The 17848-nt window shown below is 35.7% G+C and overlaps 1 protein-coding gene across 4 annotated transcripts in view; it reads left to right on the forward strand.

The window, feature by feature from the left end:
• NSRP1 (nuclear speckle splicing regulatory protein 1) overlaps window positions 1-17848 on the forward strand; it is a 60883-nt gene that overhangs the window by 26388 nt on the left and 16647 nt on the right. Inside the window, exon 1 of one of the 4 annotated variants that reach the window (XM_040455438.1) lies at window positions 2012-2326. The exons of the other annotated variants lie outside the window; for them this stretch is intronic. The gene's annotated coding sequence lies outside the window, so the exon portion shown is untranslated. Of the gene's footprint in view, window positions 1-2011; window positions 2327-17848 lie in introns of those variants that run through there. 4 annotated transcript variants of the gene reach the window in all.

The raw sequence follows: 17848 nt of genomic DNA on the forward strand, positions 1-17848 counted from the left end.
TTCTTTCTTTCTTTCTTTCTTTCTTTCTTTCTTTCTTTCTTTCTTTCTTTCGTTTTTAAAAATGTTTTTATTTTTGAGAGAGAGAGACAGAGTGCAAGTGGGGGAGGGCCAGAGAGAGAGAGAGAGATGCAAAATCCAAAGTAGGCTGTCTCCAGGCAACAGCTGTCAACACAGAGCCCGATGCAGGGCTCTAACGAACTGTGAGATTATGACCTGGCCCGAAGTCAGATGCTTAACCAACCAGGCACACCAATAAGTTTGTGTTTCTAAGCGGAATAAAATGTAGTTTTCCTTTTATTGGTAAATTAAGTTAATAATTGGAAGAGGTCATTAATTATAGTAAATATGTTTTAACTAAATCTCACAAAGTTTTTCACAACTCTTTTTGACTGATGACAACATAGAATATTGACTGGTAGGAACCTCCTTTTGCTGATACCTGACTCTTAGTGCTTAGGACTGAGAAATAGTGCCTCCTGGAGTATAAGACCCAGATAAAGGAGATGATTCAGAGTATGGGTTCTAGGTTGGTTAATTTACATGTGAAAGATATATTCCTGGGTGAACCCTTCACTCTCTTTCAACAAATGGCCAACCCTGGGAGAGACAGTTTCTCTGCCAGGTTGCAAATGCCAGAGCATCAAGAATACAGAAAATGAGAAAATATAGTTAATGTAATTGGCCTTGTGGTGGATGGATGCCAAATAGACAAACACAGAATCTAAGAAAACAAAATAGCTATCGATTCTTTTCTTGTTATCATCTAGTTTAGAAATCAGAATGATGTTAGCCATATAAAACACGTTAGATATTTCCCTCTTTGTATTCTATTATCTGTAACAAATTGTAGAAAATAGGGATTATTTGCTCCTTGAAAATTGGGGAGAATTCAGCTTGTATAACTGTCAGGGTTTATAGCTCTTTGGGAGAGGATGTCTTTGTGGTTATTGGTGTATTCAGGTTCTTTAACCGTTTAAGAAAGTATATCCATTCTGCTTAGATTTTCAGATTTATTAACAAATATTATAATCTCATATAACAATGTAAACATAGCATTATCATAATAGTACTTTTAAATCTTTCATTTATCACACTTGCATCCCTTTTCACTTTTCTTGATTAATCTTGCCAGAAGTTTGTCATATTAATCTTTTCAAAGAACCAGCATTTGATTTTATTCATTTTTTTAATTAAAACAATTTTTTTAATGTTTAATTATTGAGAGAGCATGAGTGTGGGAGGGGCAGAGAGAGGGGGAGACACAGAATCTGAAGTAGGCTCCAGGCTCTGAGCTGTCATTACAGAGCCTTACACAGCTCAAACTCACAAATCACAAGATCATGACCTGAGCTGAAGTCAGACGGTTAACTGACTGAGCCACCCAGGCGCCCCTGATTTTATTCATCTTTTGCATTTTGTTGATTTATACTCTATTTGATTGATTCCTGCCCATATCTTTGTTTCCTTTGTTTTTGTTTTTTTTTTTTTTTAGTTCTTCTATGATCTTTTTCAACTTGAGTTCTTCTGTGATCTTTTTCAACTTGAACTTTAATTTTTCTTATATAAGCATATAAATGTATTTGATTTTTTGAGTATTCTGTCTCACAGATTTTGTCATTTAGTGTTTTTGTACTTTTTAAAAAATTATTTTGTAATTTCCTTTATAATTTCTTTGTTAACCTGAGGATTTAGAGCTATGGCTTTTGAGTTTCTAGACATATGGGTGGAGGTTTTGTTTTGTTTTGTTTTTTAATGTTTGTTGCTGGGTTTTGTTTTGTTTTTAATACAGATTTTTAGTTTTTTTGTTAGGACCAAAGAACATACATTATATAATGTTTGTTTGGAGGGGAAGTTGTTGACTTTGTGGTCAGCACATAGTTGGTTTTTGCAAATGCTTCTTGTGTCTTTGAAAACCATGTGTACTTTCCACAGTATGTAAGTTTTATATATATTTGTTAGTTTGAGCTTACTTGTATTTTCTGTAATTAATCTTTTCCTATTGATCTATTAGTTTCGGAGAAGAGTAAGTTAAAATTGCCATCTAAAATTGTTGATGTCCCTATACTTGTGAGAGTTGTTGCTTTGTGTATATATGTGTATTTGTAACATTATTGCGATAAAACTCACATGCCATAAAGTTCACTGGTTGTTAATATATTCACAGAGTGCAGTCATTATTATTACCTAATTTTAGAATATTTTTGTCACCCCCAAAGAAACTTGTCTGTTAGCAGTCATTCCCCGTTGCCCCTTTCCCAGATCCTGGAAATCACTGATTGCCTTTCTGTCTCCTACTCAATGGGTTTACCTATTCTGAACATTTCAAGTAAGTGGACTCATATAATATGTGGCCTTTTATAGTCACAAAACATGGCTTCTTTCACATAACATAATGCTTTCAGAGTTTATCTGTGTTGTAGCACATGTCAATACTTCATTCCTTCCTGTGGCCAAATAATATTTTGTTGTTGGATATATATTATTGTATTTTGTTTATCCATTCATCAGTTGATGGGCATTTGCATTGTTTCCACTTTTTGGTTATTAAGAATAATGCTGCTGGGCGTGTGGGTGGCTCAGTCAGTTAGGGGCCAACTTTGGCTCAGGTCATGATCTCACAGTTCATGAGTTTGAGCCCCACATCTCTGTGCTGACAGCTCACAGCCTGGAACTTGTTTCAGATTCTGTGTCTCCCTGTCTCTGGCCCTCCCCCTTTTCCCATTGAATAGATTGAATTTTCTGTTCATAGTTTGGAAAGTTACACATTTCACTTCTTTTTTTTTTTTTTTCTTTAAATGTTTATTTTTGAGAGAGAAAGCATGGGGAGGGGCCGGTGCCCCTGTTCTGTTCCTTTTTAAAAATAATAATAAGTTTTACCAAATTATTTGTTGACTTTCATGTATGTCACAACATCATTCTTGTTGGAAATAGTTCCTTTAATGAGTATTTTCAAAGAGGGCCTTTAATACAGGAAATCTTCTAAGACTTCATGTGCCTGAGGTCTTTACTTTTGATGGTAGTTTATCTGTATATAAACTTTTTGGTTCAAAAGTCTATCAACATTTAAAAATTATTCCACACAGCAACTTTGTGTTGTTTAACACAATGTCAGTTTAACACAATGTCAGTTTAACATTTTTTAATTCTAGAAAATTCTTGGTCATTCATGTATTCCTGTTTAATTTATACATCTTTTTTTAAATCTATTTTTATTTTTTGAGCGAGAGCAAGGGGGGAAGGGGTAGAGGGAGAGAATCTTCCTTTATAAATGTTTATTTTGTGAGAGAGATCATGACCTGAACTGAAGTCAGATGGTTAACCGGCTGAGCCACCCAGGCATCCCTTGTTTCTTTTTTAAAAAACTATTTATACTTCATGTTACCCATATCCTCTCATTTCTGAGGCTATGTATTAGGGTCATCTAAAATTTATACTCTGGGGCCACCTGGGTGACTCAGTCAGTTAAGCATCCAACTCTTGATTTTAGCTCAGGTCATGATCCCATAGCCATGGGATCAAGCCCTGTGTCAGGCTCCACGCTGGGCATGGGGCCCGCTTGGGATTCTCTCTCTCGTCCCCTGCGCTCTCTAAAATTAAAAAAAAAAAATTATATTCTGGGGTGCCTGGGTGGCTCATCAGTTAAGCATCTGACTTCACCTCAGGTCATGATATCACAGTTTTTGAGGTTGAGCCCTGTGTCAGGCTATGTGCTGACAGCTCAGCCTAGAGCCTGCTATGGATTCTGTGTCTCCCTCTCTCTGCCCCTCCCCTGCTTGCATATTCATTCTCTCTCTCTCTCTCTCTCTCTCTCCCTCCCCCCCCCCCCCAAAATAAATAAACATTTAAAAAAATAAATTCTGTCTGGGTCATTAACTTTTTTTTAATGTATGTACAATTTTTTGTACTTTTTTAATGTTTATTTTGAGCAAGAGAGAGCATGAGTGGGGGATAGCAGCGAGCCTGATGCCGGGCTTTAACCCACAAGCTGAGAAATCATGACCTGAGCTGAAGTCAGTTGCTTAATGGACTGAGCCATCTAGGTGCCCTATATTTTGTTTTTAATCTTTAAAAAGGTTTTAATTGTCCTTATACTTCTTTAATGCTTGAATTTTTTTGTTTTCTTTTCTTCTACATGAACACATTTTCCATTGAGATTTTCAGCTACATTAAGTTAACTGGTATTGTTTGAGAGGAGTGGTAAGGTTGTCAGGAGGAAGGAAGAAGAACCTCAGGGCAGAGAGCCCTACAGTGTTAGTCTGGACTTCCCATTTGCATCATCTACCTAGTAACTATATCCCTCAGGGTAGTAACTCCATCAGAGACTTGCTCTTTATCAAGACCAAGCTCCCAAGGAAGTTTGTTCAGCAAACAGAGATCAGGTCTGCTGCCCCAGGCAAACTGGAGTACTACCCTGACATTACCTCAGAGCAATTGCTTTTTTTTTTTACCTGCGGAGACTGGAGAGAGACATTTCTGAAAAGCTGTCCCATCATCCAGCCCCATCCCCCAAAGTTGTTCAGCTCTGGGTTGCTACTTTTCCCTCCCTTTGTCCTGATAAGCCAGCATTTGTTTCCCAGGGATTTTTCAGTTTTTTGTTTGTTTATTTTGGTTTTTTTGTTTGTTTTTTTCTTATATTCAGTCTCTCACTTGTAGAACAACTTCAAAGGGAGGGAGCTTGGCCTAGTATCTTACCAAGAACTGTAAGCTGAGTATGACTAATTTAAAAAATTATGTATGTTTGACTTTTGATTACATGAGATTTTTTTTTTTTTTTTGCCACAAATTTTTCTAATTATCATTTCCAATTATTTAAGCTTTTACTGGTTGTTTTCCATTTAGGGATCACATATTTTCTTGACGTGGGAAAGGAAAAAAGAGATGTCCTGAGCAATGGAAGGAAACTGGTTTAGGAATATTAAGTGATAATTCAGAAAGTGGATAATGTAGGGGCACCTGGGTGGCTCAGTCGGCTAAGCGTCCAACTTTGGTTCAAGTCATGAGCTCACGGTTCGTGGGTTCTGCACTGACAGTGCAGATCCTGCTTGGGATTCTCTCTCTCTGACTCTTCCTCCCTTGTGGCATTCTCTCTCAAAATAAACTTAAAATATATATTAAAAAAATTTTTAATTGAAAAAAGTAGGTGGATAATCTAGATTTCAGTGCACATTTTTTTTGATGGTTTTCTTGTTCAAAACTTTTAAGTATCATTTAAGCATGTGATGTGTAGAAGACATAATACTGGGTGTTACTGATAAAAGTTTGAATAGGATAAGATCTCTGCTTTCAAGGAGCTTTTTTTTTTTAAATAGTTTATGAAAGTGAATTTATATATAATTCAAGTTAAAACTAAAATATCTTCACTTCTGAGAGAAGTTAAAATTTCAGAAGCTACTAAGGGTGTTTTGTTGGGATTAGGGCCATTTCTCTTTGAGCAACCAGGAGTGAAAGCCAGATGGAGCAGCCATCCTTACTTTGAGGAGAATTTTTTTTTGTGGGCTCCTATTTTTTGTGCACAGCTACACTGCTTTTGTTCATTCTGCACTCTACTTGACTATGACCCATTTTTAGCTACACACTCTCTAGCTCCACCTGATTTGGGCCACCCTGCTTTCTGTTCTTAAAATCAGTCTCATATCTTAGTGTTTTTAAGCATTCCAGGAATGATTTGCTTCGTATACTTGGACCATGTTCCTTAGCTTGTCTCTGTCAGTCTGTTCATCTGTTGCATTATAATTTGCTTCTGCTACTAGATTCCTGCCTTTGAATTTGCTCTGTACCTGTCCTCGTATGTACTTGGTTTGACATATTTTGGCTCTTGGCTTTATTTTTAAATATGTTCTTCTGTTCTTCCTGAGGTAATTCATTGAGGTGTTCTTTTCTAAAACACTGTTCAGTCCTGTCACTGGTTCAAATCCTCTCTTCTTCCAAGTTTTTGAATTGTAATACCACAGCTCATTTTATTAAAATTGTTATTATTTAATTTTTTATTTAAAATTACCCACCATGAAAGATAAACATAAAATTACGCACCACAGGTAAAAATAGTCTATAGTTTTTTTGTGTATGGCCTGATGTTATTTTACTTTTTAAAAACAGCTTTTTTGAGGGGTGCCTGGGTGGCTCAGTTGGTTAAATTTCCAACTTCGGCTTGGGTCATGATATTGCAGTTTGTGAGTGAGTTCAAGCCCTGCGTCAGGCTCTGTTGACAGCTCAAAGCTTGGAGCCTGTTTCAGATTCTGTGTCTCCCTCTCTCTCTGCCCCTCCCTGCTTGCACTCTCTTTCTCTCTCTAAGACAAATAAACATTTTAAAAAGCTTTATTGAGGTAAAATTGATATATACATGCACCTATTTACAGTGTACAGTTTGCTAAGTATAAGTAAATATCATGAAACTATCACTGCAGTAAAGGTAATGAACATACCCATCACACCCCAGAATTTTCTCATGTCCCTTTGTAGTTCCTCCTTCTTGCCCCTTCCCATCCCCTCTCCAGCCCCTGGCAACTACTGATCTGATTTCTGTAACTATAATTTTCATTTTGAGGAATTTATTTAAATGGAATCATGCACTATGTACTGTGGTTGAGGGGTGTGGATGGCTTCTTTCAGCATAATTACTTTGAGGTTAATTCACTGTGTGTTTTAGTAGTCCACTCTTTTTTCTTGCTGAGTAATATTCTGTTCTATTAATACATGACAGCTTATCTGTTCACCTGTTGATCATTTGGATTGTTTCCCATTTTTGGCTGTTAAAAGTAAAATGGCTGTGAACATTTGTGTATGAGTCTTTGTATGGATATATACTTTTATTTCTCTTGGATGAATACCTAGGCATGGAGTAGCTGGGTTGCATGTTAGGTGTATGTGTAACTCTTTAAGAAACTGCTAAATTCTTCTCCAAAGTTGGTGCACCATTTTATATTTCCGCTATTGATATATGAGAGTCTTAGTTGCTCTAAGTCATTTGTATAGACATACTGTCATTTTACCTTTTAATAAAACATTTTCTTCTCTTAATGTTCTGCAACTTGTATTTACCTTTAAATGTTTAATAAGGCCTGGAATGTATTTTGGTGTTTGTTATAAAGAATGAGGTGAGGGAAGAAAACAGTTTTAATTTTTCCTTCAGAAGGCTGGACAGTTGTCTCCACATCATTTTATTAAATAATGTGTATCATATTTCCAATGATTTAAAACTTGCCTTCCTAAGGAATTGTTTCAAATGAATACATTTCTAGGTTCTTTGCCTATTCTTTAAAATCTAAATGTATAGATACTAGAGAATAACGTAGAATAAATAAGTTCTCCATTTATGATGTGATAAAGCATTTTAAGGAGGTAAAATTGAGGATCATGTCCTGTATAGGAGGTATAATTGAGTTCTCAATGGAGAACTATTATGTAAGTTTAAAAAAAATGTACATTCATATCTTTTTTGGATAAGGAGTTTAACTTTTCATTTTGTAACCATTCTAAACACACTGCTCTGGATGAAATGATCTCTGTAACATATGTGTCATTTTATCTCTGATTACTGTTTCTGCAGTTTCCTAGCTTAGAAACTTTAATACAAGTTTGACCCTGTTTTCTGCATTCATTCTGTCCATCTATTTCCAAGTTGTTTATATTTTGGACCTAGTTTATCCCATTTATCTGTTCCCGTGTGCCATAGTCTTATAACTTCTCTGCCCCTAGTCTAACTTCCTATTATCCGTATTACATTGATTCCAGATCATTTTTCTAAATGACTTTTCATTAAGTTAAAAAAATTTAAAACTTCTTTTTTGTCTTTGCATCGCTCTTACGGTTCTTGTTTTTATGATATAGTCTGAGTCCAATTTTAGCCCTTAGCACCCATGCAGAAGTCATTTGCTATAATCATGTTGATCTCTTCATTCTTTCTTGCTATGTTTATGTCATGATATATCTTTGTAGGGTTTCCTTTATATAATACAACCTTTTTTTTCTGTTACCCATCTTTCTAAATTTGTCTTAGGCTTTCCTCCTCCATAGATTCTTCTTTGACTCTCTCAGACCATGATTTCCCCTCCTCTGAATTCTTAATACTGGTAGTATTTTTTCCATTCACTGTATTCCATCCATGCCCACTTCTTTGGACATGTTAGCCATGCTTTTGCTTATTCTCAATGCCTGAAAAGCTGTTCTCTAGATCTCATTATGACTTGTTTTCTTAACTTTACAGGTCTTGATTCAAATGGCACCTTCTCATTGAAACCTTCCTTGAGTGTCCTATGTTAAATTCAGTCCTCTCCTTAGTCTCTGTACCTTTCTTTGATTGTTTTTCTGCATAGAGTGCAATATATCTGACATAAATTTTACTAGTCTGTTATTCCTTATAAGTTCATTGAGGACAGGGGCTTTATTTTATTGTTTTTTCATCAGTACCTTGAATAGTGCCTTGCACATGGTATGTGTTCAGAAAGTACTTCAGTGAATGAATAAATGCTGTTAGGTTGGTGTTAATTGTTCTTTAGTTACATAAAAGTATTGTTTAGTTGTCTCCTTAACTAGACAAGAAGTTCTCTGAAGCCTAGAGTGTACTCTCAATTCTCTCTTTGGCATAGAGTGACCTAGCAACATTAAGTACTTACTGAAGGTGTAGAATTAGAAACTGACCACACAAAGGCAGATGGCACTTTATATTCCACAACTGGTGGATACTAAGCATAATTAACTTTAAGTTCTGAGTAGGATCTTAAAGTTGCTTTTGTTACTTAATAAATTAGAATAACTTCTGGTTTCATAATAATTATAGTCACTCCTGGTTACATAAAAAATACATATTCCTTTAGACCATTTAGAAATATAGAAAAATATGGACAGTATAAAATGTTCACAAAAATAAAGTAATGGGAATTTATACACTGTAAGTGGAAGCTTGAATTGGTTAGACCACTTTGGAGAACAATTTGTCAGCATTTAGTGAAATTGAAGATCCATGCCCTACAACATGCTGTACATGGTAGCAGTTCTAAATGGGTACACGTGTATCAGGACACATGGACAACAATGTTCATAGCTGCTTTCTTTGAAGGGGGTGGGAAATAACCCAAATGTTCATCAGCAGGAGAATGTATAAAAGTTCAGATCATGCAAAATCAGCATCATTTAGAGATATGCTGAAAGGGAGGTAAACTATTACTTTACTATCATAGAGTCTCTGGACACAAGACAGATTAACAGGAGAAAAGCAAAGTTCACAAGAAAAATGAAGACCCAAAGAAGTGATTAGGCCTAAGTGCTTATATACTAGGTTGAACAAAGTAGAAATTGTGGGAAAGTAACCAAAATAAGTGGGTAGACTAAAGGAAGATAGTTATTTTAACAAGATATGTTTATGTAGATGTCTCTTGATCTTGACTCCCCATCTTGGGTGATAAGTGTGCTTCTTCCTTCTAGTACAGAGAAGGCACCTTTCACATGGGAATTTTATCTCCTGCTTTTAGGAAGAAAAAGGAAGGTCATAGTGTCCTTGCATTGGCTGTTTTTCAAGTGTCTTCAACTCAAAATAATATGCCAAAGCAGCATATTTTGGGGTGGCCTTGTCCTGATCTCCTTAAATACATATGTAGCAAAACTAACAAAAAGCAAGGAGATGATATAAAAATTTAGGGTGGAAAGGGTGGGAAATGAGATTAGGGAAGGATATATAATGACTTTACTGATAATGTTCCATTTCTTAGGCTGGGTAATGAATTCACAGATGTGTTATTTTTTGCACATAATGATTTTTCTTAATTTTAAAAGGTAGTGTTGTCATGTATAGGGAAAGTTGACAGAGTATAGGAGGTTTAAAAAGAGAAGAGACCTGAATATAGTTGGTAGAGAAAGAAGAGAGACTTGATAAGTGAAAAAGGAGAAGTGGTAAATAGCATGAGGGCTCAGTTACAATTGGAAGCTAAGAAATTATATTTTCCAGGAATGTTTGGTTGCCTTACTGTAGACAGCAGATGGTTGCATGCATTCAAGATTTGTGATTATCAAGTAGGTGCAGAAGATGGGCAGTGTTGCAAGGGAGTTAAGATTATTGGCAAGAGTAAACTTCAAAAACAAAGAAGGGGCATCTGGGTGGCTCAGTTGGTTAAGTATCTGAATCTTGGTTTCAGCTCAGCTCTTGGTTCAGGTCATAATCTCATCGTTCATGAGTTTGAGCCCTGCATCAGGCTCTGTGCTGACAGTGTGGATTTTGCTTGGGATTCTCTCTCCCTCTCTCTGACCCTTCCATGTCTCTCTCATTCTCTCAAAATAAATAAATAAACTTAAAAAAAATAAAATAGAAAAATCAAGGGATTAAGGGCATCCATAAGATCAAAGAAAAGATACAGTGGAAATAAATGAGCAAGAGAGCTATCTATTTTATTGAAATCTGAAACATTGTAAGTTGCGCTTTTATGCATCATTAAGAAAACACTACCAATTAAACTATGATAGTCTTTCTTATGAGTTAGAGTTCTAACTATATATTTAGTATGCAATATAATATTGAAAGAATTCTTTTAGTCTTAATCAGATGTAAAACTTTATCTTCGCTTACTCTTATATAAAAAGCAAAATGTGAATTAAAATAATTGGTTAAGGAATCTCTAAAACTTCTTCAGATCGAGGGTTTTTTGTTTATTTTTTTCTTAATGGTAGTGAGTTGTCATTTTGTTCAGATTTTCCATGGAATGAATGTGAGTGAGTCCTCATCAGTCTTTTTTGAACTTACTTTTTCATTCAGACTCCTTGATGACTATTTTTCCAAATTTATCACTCTTTCTGACATCAAGCTTAGTGGTCATAAAGAGGGTGTTTGGAGATGGTGAAGAAGGCCTGTTAAATAATAATCCCAAGTGGGAGTCCAAAGTAAATTATCTCTACATAATTGCATAATTTTAAGAAATGCTACATCACCAACACTTGATGGTACTCATTCTGAAGGTTTTGATGCTGACACTTTTAATATTCACACATATGTAGGCAATACCAAGTATATTAAGAATACCTTTTGGTCAGTAGCAATTAGATGATGCCACTGATTACAAGGTGTATCCCAATTTCAGAGATGTAACAATGTGAAATAATGTACATCTTATATCCAGTGAAATTTGGTAGAAGAATAGTGGTTGTTGTTGGGTTGGTTTTCCAGATTTACATTTTCAAATCAGAGCTTCAGCAGTCGCAGATAATGACGAGAGTGACCATGATAGGGTGACTAAGTAGAGAGGAAACGAAACCATCATTACTGGATCTGAGGAAAACAAGGTCAGGTCAGGATGTTGTACGGAGGATGGCATGATGTAGAGTAGAGAGGAAAACTGAAATCAAGATGTCAGAGATAGTAAGTAATAAAGGTTCACAAATCGAGAGAAGAAAAGGATAAAGGTAACAGTCATATGGCATGAAGTTCAAAGGAGTAGGGGTTTTACCCGTAGCGTATGACACAGTGTTTTCCTAATTTGAAGAATGTGAGCCATGAACAGCCTCAGAAGAAAGGGGATTATTAGGGAAAAGCTGGTTTCAATCAAGGAATTTAAAGTTCATCAAAGGGAATGAGGATGTGGGGATTGTTGGACTTCATGAGAAGGTTTTAATCAAGGTAAAAGACACAAGAAACAGTGTGGCCATAGTATGAGAGGGGATGATTATTAGAGCAGAGCTTCTGCAGAACTGTAGAAGGATATACAACTTAACTGATCTTCTGATGTTGAAAGTTAGGTTGCATCAAGGTTTTCACAAGTGTGAGTAGATACCCCATTATATAATACAGTGAATATCCTAGCACCTAAATCTTTTTGTACATCTTTTGTTTTTTTTCTTTTTATCCATAGAATGAACTTCTGAAAATGGAATTACTGGGTCAAAAGAAATAGATATTTTTTCAGGCTTTTAATAGATTTTGCCAAATTGGGAACTATTACGCATTTTCACAATGTGGGAGTATATATTTGCTTTTGCCAACATTGGATGATAAAATGTTTAAAATCTCTTATTAATTTGATGATAAAAGTTAATGTTTTCATTTTTATCTCCTTAGTTATTGATAAGATTGAACTTTTTTCATATAGCTAATGGTCATTCATATTTTCTCTTTTATAAATTTTCTGTTGATAGCCATGTCCATGTTTTCTGTCAGAGCTTATATAATAAAAATTTTGTCTATTTTTTACATCTCTTAAATAGGCTTTTGTACTTACAAAAGAGTTATATGAATGTGGACAAATAAAGCTCATAATAGAGATTGCAGAATTCCAGGCCCTTTATTAAATGATCTCGTTAAGTTTAAAAAAAAATGGCGCACCTGGGTGGCTCAGTTGGTTAAGCATCTGACTTCGGCTCAGGTCATGATCTCTTGGTTTGTGAGTTCGAGCCCCGCAGTGGGCTCTGTGCTTACAGCTCAGAGCCTGGAGCCTGCTTGAGATTCTGTGTCTCCCTCTATCTCTGCCCCTCCCCCACTCATGCTCTGTCTCTGTCTCTCAATAATAAATAAATGTTAAAAAAAGAAAACATAGTTTAAAAAATGAAGAACAGGAAGTTATCATTTCTAAGTTTTCAGAGCACAATTGAAAATTGTAGCGATAAGCCACTTGAAGAAGGATTGATTCTTGGGGCACCTGGGTGGCTCAGTCACTTGGGCGTCCGACTTTGGCTCAGGTCATGATCGCGCAGTTCGGGAGTTCCAGCCCTACTTCGCACTCTGTGCTGACAGCTCAGAGCCTGGAGCCTGCTTCAGATTCTGTGTCTCCCTCTCTCTCTGCTCCTCCCTGCTCACACGCTTTCTCTCAAAAATAAATGAAGATTTTTAAAAAATGTGTTTAAAAAGAAGGATTGATTCTTGAACTGTTTTTTCTTTAGCTGAGAACTGTTTTGGATAAGTGGATAGGTAAACCTCTTATTTCATAAAGAAGTCCATATGTGATTTTTAAATTGTGATTTATTACTTATGGAAAAATAGATTGATTTCTCCCCCCAAAAAAGAAAAATTCAGAACACTTTTCTGAATTTTTAATTTTTAAAAATTTTGTGACTGAAGAAAGGTAATTCAATAATATAAATTAATGTGTCCAGTATCTTATTTCTTTCTCAGTGTCATTAAACCATAGTATAAAGCTATTTCTCTTCTGGTAGTTCTCACAGCCCAGGAGACAAACCATCTAAACATGTGTAGTGAGCTAAGAAAGGCACAGACATACGGTTTCTTTTGCATTTATCTGAACTGATTGTGAAGGTGTTTAAAACCATCTCCCTTTTGTATGGGGTGCCTGCATGGCTCAGTTGGTTAAGCATCCAACTTCAGCTCAGGTCATGATCTCACAGTCCGTGAATTTGAGCCTCGCATCAGGCTCTGTGCTGACAGCTTGGAGCCTAGAGCCTGTTTCAGATTGTGTCTCTCTCTCTGCCCCTTCCCTGATCACACACACACTCTCTCTCTCACTAAAAAATAAACATTAAAAAAAAAAAAAACCCATCTCCCTTTTAATTAGATCATATCTGTCTGCAGCTTACTGAGACAAACATTAGATTGATTAAATAATTTTTATTATCTACACAGAACAATGAAGTACTAAAGACTAAGAATATCCAGTTGCAGTGTTTTTCTTAATTCTTCAGTTTATGGGTGCCTGTACTTGATAATCACATCTTTACTCTCTCTCTCTCTGTGTGTGTGTGTGTGTGTGTGTGTGTGTGTGTGTGTGTCTGTGTGTCTGTGTAGAAAGAATATATTGTTATATATTACTAGTATATATAAAATGGACCTGGCATTTTATCTCATTTGTCTTCATGTTCATTTCTTAATTTCTTATTTGGAATTAAAGTTAATAGGAACCTACTAACTCTTAGATTAGACATAAAAAACTAAGGTGTTAACCAAATATGGCTCCTCTCTCACTTTCAGTGCTATATACCTAGTAGGCTCTCAAAACATGTTTGTCGAATTAAGTGAAACATTTGCAAGGAACTATTACTCCAGGTTTTCTGAAAAGTTAATTCTCTGAGATTTTTGGTATAAAACCTATTTTGAAAGATTGTGGTACAGTGGCAGTTTTTACACTTTTAGGAACAGTTGGAGTGTTTACATTTGAGCCGATTTATAACTTGAGTTATTTTTTCTTTAAGATAAAAGCCCTTACAGGCAGTAATTTTTATCTTCCTACATTTAAAACTAATGGTAATTGTGGTTTTATTAGGATACACTATTAAGGAATACTCTCATTTTATAAACTAATTTGGTGTTCAGACATAAAATTAGAATAATTGCCTGCCTGCTAATTTTGAAACTAATCAATCAGTGATTGTGTTGTGTGGTTTGGTCACATTCAGCTTTAATCATTTTATTTAACAGCTATTTTTCCTTAGGCCAGTTGTAGGCTAGAATATTTTGAGGCAAGAACTAAAGTGTTTTGTGATATCTGTACTAAGCAATATATATTCCTTTAAAATAATGCTGAGTGAAAAAAGCCAGGTTCAAAATGATTCCATTTATTTAACATTCAAGAAGTAACATATAGGGATAGGGAACAGTTTAGTGGTGCCAGGGATTAGGGGTGGGGAAAAGAGGTGAGTATGGCTGTATAGGGGTAGCACAAAAGGAATATTGTGGTGATGGTACAGTTAAATATCTTGGTTGTGGTGGTAGTCACATGAAGCTATACATTTCATAAAATAGCATAGAACTATACACATACTGTCACAAATATATACACGTATAACTGGTAAAATATGAATAAGCTCTGGTTTGTACCATTGTCTGTTTCCTGGTATTGATATTGTACTATAGTTATTTAAGATGTTAATATTGGGGGAAGCTGGGCAAACGACCTTCCTGTACATTTTTTTGCAGCTACCTGTGAATTTACAATTACTGAAAAACAAAGTTTTAGAAAATATACTTCAATGAGAACTCCACCCTAAACCAGAGCAATTATTAAAGGCAGATATCCCAGATCAAGTCCCACTATCCAGTTATTACTATAGCAGCACAGTAGAGGACTCCCTCAAAGAAGGGTTCTTTCTGATCTACTCATGCTTGGAGAGGTATATTTTCATTTGTAAGTAGTTCCTAATAAAGCCACTATCAGTTCTAAAAAAACCCATTCCTTAGCTATGCCATAGATCCCATGGCTAGCAATGGACTTGAATGTATGCATCCTCCATTTTCCTGTTGATTGGTATACTGGATATAAAACCTTAAGGCATCTTAACACAAAACACATGTACAGCCTTTTGAATATTCTACAGAATAGATTTTTCTATTTTAGTAGATGTAAATTGAATCATACTATATGTATTTAGAGTTCTAATTAAATAACAATCTTGTGTTTTATTAAGCATAGCAATAAATATAAGGTGAGACAGAGTTTACATGCTTTTCTGGTGAGCACATTGGTTTAACTGTAACTGTTTTCCCATAACTTCATTTGTTTAAATATAAACATTTCTACAGTCTCATGTTCTTAAACATGAACATAGTAATAATAATGGTAATAATGATGGCTACCCCTTATTGAGTACTTCTTTGAGCCAGAAACTTGCTAAGCACTTTTTATATTTTATTTTCATTTAATCCTTGTGAGGATTAAAGGACCTTTGAGGTAGGCACTATTATATAGATGAGTAACATACCTGAAATAACACAGCTAGTAAGGGAAAGAACAGTTTGAACTCGGTCAGAGTCCCAAGCCTACACTTGTAACCATTATTCTGTACTTCCTTTTTATACCATACAATATAGGAACTCTGAAGTTAGAGGCTGATATTTTGGTGATTATTATATATCTAAGTTTTTTTTAATTCATAAGGCATATACATGAAATCTATTCTCTTACTGAGTTCAGTAAGATGAAGCCTTCCTTGATTTATGCAGGAGGACTTGTTTTCGTCTTTTTAATCTTCTCTCACTTATCCTTCCTTTTTCTTTTCTTTTCTTTTTTTTAATTAAATAAGCTCTATGCCCAGAGTGGGGCTTGAACTCAGAATCCCAAGCTCAAGAGTTGAGTGCTCTACCAACTGAGCTAGCCAGGCGCTGCTCCTTTCTTTTTATAGAAACCATAGACAGTCCCTGACTTTGGATAGTTTGATGTAGGATTTTTCAGCTTTATAATGATACAGAAGTGATACCCATTCAATAGAAATTGTATGTCAAATTTTGATCTTATCCTGGGCTAATGATATGCAGTACTCTTGTCATGATGCTGGGCTCTGGCCGTGAACCACAGCTCACAGTCAGCCATGTGATCACAAGAGTAAACAACCCATACACTTAAAATTATCCTGTACCCAAACAACCATTCTGTTACTGACTTTCAGTACAGTATTCAGTAAATTATGCGAGATATTCAGCACTTTTATAAAGTAGGCTTTGTGTTAGATCATTTTGCCCAACTGTAGGCTAATGTGAGTGTTCTGAACATGTTTAAGGTAGACTGGCCTAAGCCATGATGTTGGATAGGTCATGTGTATTAAATGCATTTCAGCTTAAAATATTTTCAATTTATGATGGGATTATTAGGACATACCTTGTCGTAAGTTGAGAAAGAGCTGTGAATTAAAAGTTGAGTCTTAACATTCATATTTTAATTCAAGGATATCTCTAAAGACTTAGAAAAACTTGACCTTTAAAATACAAAATTTTATTGATCCTGCTTTTAATTTGGCTGGTTTTTTATCTCCAGGATGGATCTAGACTTGAATTTCTTATGTTTGTTATACAGAAAATTTTAAATGATCATTAATACATTTATTGATTTTTTATATATTGATTTAAAATTGTTCAATACATTCACTGATTTTTATGTGAGGTCACAATTATAGAAACAACTAAAAGTTCTACTGCACTCTTTATTTTTAACTTTTTGTGTGTATGTGTTTAAACAAATTATTGACTTTTTTTTTTTAAGTAAACTGTACCCCCAACATGGGGCTCAAACTCATGACCCCAAGATCAAGAGTCATGTGCTTTACTCACTGAGCCAGTCAGAGGCCCTCAGTTGTTAATGTTTTAGTTATTACCTTTAATAGTCACTGTCAGAGTTCGTTTAGTTAGAAAACTGAGAATCAGGGGCTCCTGGGTGGCTCAGTCACTTAAGCCTCCAACTCTTGATTTTGGCTCAAATCATGATTTCATGGTCTGTGAGTGGTTTGAGTTCAGCAGTGCAGAGCCTGCTTGGGATTCTTTCTCCGCCTCTCTCTCTGCCCTTCCCCTCGTGTGCGCACGTGTGTTTGCTCTCTCTCAAAATAAATAAACTTAAAAAAAAATTTAAACTGAAAATCGAAGAAGCTTCAAAAGGAGGTACTCTTCCCTGACTTTCTCAGCTTAGGTTCAGAGCTGCCTCTTTATTCCACTGATGATGCTGTTGGAATTCCAGGGTTATAAGTCTTTGAATAGAATGTGTAAAATACTGTACTCCTTCCATTCTGTTAACACACTTTAAGTAAGAACATCTGATGTTTTTCAAAAGTCAGACAGAAATCATCCTTCAGAACAGCTAGAAACATGGGAACAAAACCTCTTGTTATGTCTCAGAGTATATATACTTTACATTAGAAAGGCCCTTCCCAGGGGCGCCTGGGTGGCGCAGTCGGTTAAGCGTCCGACTTCAGCCAGGTCACGATCTCGCGGTCCGTGAGTTCGAGCCCCGCGTCGGGCTCTGGGCTGATGGCTCGGAGCCTGGAGCCTGTTTCCGATTCTGTGTCTCCCTCTCTCTCTGCCCCTCCCCCGTTCATGCTCTGTCTCTCTCTGTCCCAAAAAATAAAATAAAAAACGTTGAAAAAAAAATTTAATAAAAAAGAAAGGCCCTTCTCAGTCTCCTTGTTCTATATTACATGAGTCTAAAAAGTACTGGCTCTG

Source organism: Herpailurus yagouaroundi, unplaced genomic scaffold, assembly GCF_014898765.1.
Source record: "Herpailurus yagouaroundi ecotype Mexico unplaced genomic scaffold, PumYag 215, whole genome shotgun sequence".
NCBI classification, from domain to species: Eukaryota; Metazoa; Chordata; class Mammalia; order Carnivora; family Felidae; genus Herpailurus; species Herpailurus yagouaroundi.